Below are 2345 nucleotides of genomic sequence, written 5' to 3'. Positions count from 1 at the left end.
AATGGGTATATAATAGAATATAATAGAATACAGTATATAATGGGTATGTAATAGAATAGAATACAGTATATAATGGGTATATAATATAATAGAATACAGTATATAATGGGTATGTGTGTGTCTGTGCATAATATGAGTGTGCGTATAGGTGTGTCATGTGACTGTCTGACATGTGATTGTCTGTTTACATTTGTGAGCGTGTCTGTGCGTCTGTTTGCATTTGTATGTGTGTGTGTTTGTAGGCTACATGTCTCTTACTTGACACCGTAAGCGAGGATGATGAGTCCGATGATGACGCCGATGGATCCGTCCAGGTACCAGACGTCAGGGTGGTGTCTGAACACCTCAGCACTGATGAGGATGGAGAAACCCATGATGCCCCCCACCATGGAGTTAAAAGCTACGGCCACAGAGAAGAACCACATCAATAACCACAAGAGGGAAAATGGAACATGTTGATTAGGCAAAGTAAAGGAGATGGGCTATAATAAATAACAACATCTACCTTTTCACATCTGATAAAACAAACCAGGTGTGTTCTCATTCAGCAGTCTGAGTTTATGTGCATTTACCTGGCTATCATACAAATTTATACAATGACGTTCCCTTTTCTTTCACTCTTTTAGAACTATAATATACGAAGCTACTCTATTCTGAATATCTGGCATCCAAAGCCAGTCAGTCAGAGTCAAACCTCTTTGATTATTCCAATGCCTGTGGTAACAGTGCAGGTGAGCTCAACTGCACCCCCGAAACAGAGTGATAGACAGAGACCCTTTCCTAACCAGTCAGTCATGTGCTTCGATCTAGCACCTGCCTCCATATGTGTCTAGTGGGAGATAGGTGGACGGTCTGAAAGCAGAACAGCAACATCAGGTTTATTGGATTGTTGCTGTGTGTGTTGTGAAGCCTGCGGGAGAGACAGGATGGAGAGCAGGAGACAGGGACAGAGACAAAAAACAATAAAGACAGAGATAGAGAGGAAGGAGTCTAGAAGGGGAGGGGGATGGAGGGAAGGGGCGGAGCGTCTACAGCTGAACCACGTACACCAGTCGCCCCCAGCTCTTATTTATTACCATCATTTGTTTTTCCGCCTCTCATCTATTTCTCTCACCTCTCTGGCACCAGGCCTTATATCTCTACTTTAATTGGCTTCAGTTCAACAAGGCATGCTGTGCAAGCCCTTGGTATATTTGTGAGTGCAAGTTGTGTGTGTGTGTGTGTGGGGGGGGGGGGGTTGTGTGTATGTGTACAGTACAGTACAGTACAGTACAGTACAGTGTGTGCACAGTGTGAGTGTGTGTGTGTGTGTGTGTGTGTTGTGTGTGTGTGTGGTGTGTGTGTGTGTGTGTGTGGTGTGTGTGTGTGTGTGTGTTGTGTGTGTGTTGTGTGTATATGTGTGTGTGTATATGTGTGTGGTGTGTGTTGTATATGTTGGAATTTGGACATGTGAGTCAGTCTTTCCCAGCCGTCAGTGATGAGGGCTCTACTGGTCAGCACTCTCCCCAGCAGGAACTTGAACACAGCCAGGATGATATCCATACAATCCCACTGACAATAGATACACTGAAGAGGAAGTCATCTGAGAGAAAAAAGAGAGAGAGTGAGAGAGGGGCGAGAGGGGAGAATAAAAAGGGGAAAAAGTAGTAAATATAGAGTGATGAGTCAAAGGGTTACAGAGTTCTCTTGTCTCAGCAGTATCATTAATATTGCACAGTCAGGATCAGAGGCCTGATCAGGTGCCTCTCTCTCCACAAGGTCATTACATTTGTGAGGAGCCTGGTAATAACACACTGCTTTACAAACACATGATACAGTATTAGAGTACTAGTAAAACAAAGAGATGACAATCAGCTTAGTGTAGACATGTTGTCTTGATGCAATATGCCACAATTCTTGTTACTGTTAATAGGATGGTCAATTTCAGTGCCTTGTACATGGAGTAGGATTTATTTTTTATTAGATATAAATGTTTATTCTCTGTAAACCTCAATAGTCTCAATCTTGTTTTTTAGATCCTTGTTTTGTTAAAGCGTCATTCTTACATCACAAGCCTTTACAGTATAAGGTCAAACTGCAGTCTGGTATCAAACTGAACAACACGTATTTTTGTTCCTCCCTCTAATGTGTAGATATCTTGTCTTCCCTTGACGTGTTCAGACTTAAACACCTTCTGGCTGTGAGACTGTTGGGTATGTGTGTGTGTGAGAGAGATTGAGATTGAGATGAGAGAGTGAGAGTGAGAGTGAGAGTGAGAGTGAGAGTGAGAGTGAGAGGAGAGAGAGAGAGAGAGAGAGAGAGAGAGAGAGAGAGAGAGAGAGAGAGAGAGAGAGAGAGAGAGAGAT

At 43.0% G+C, this 2345-nt stretch overlaps 1 pseudogene; it reads right to left on the bottom strand.

Annotated features, from left to right (window-relative positions):
• Positions 1 to 254: 254 nt before the first annotated feature.
• Positions 255 to 2345, bottom strand: part of LOC111972223 (transmembrane protein 163a-like) — an 81825-nt pseudogene continuing 79734 nt past the window's right edge.

This window comes from Salvelinus sp. IW2-2015, linkage group LG2 (genome assembly GCF_002910315.2).
Source record: "Salvelinus sp. IW2-2015 linkage group LG2, ASM291031v2, whole genome shotgun sequence".
NCBI lineage: Eukaryota > Metazoa > Chordata > Actinopteri > Salmoniformes > Salmonidae > Salvelinus > Salvelinus sp. IW2-2015.
Note: the sequence above shows the minus strand (reverse complement) of the source record. Positions and strands in the feature narration are given on the sequence as shown.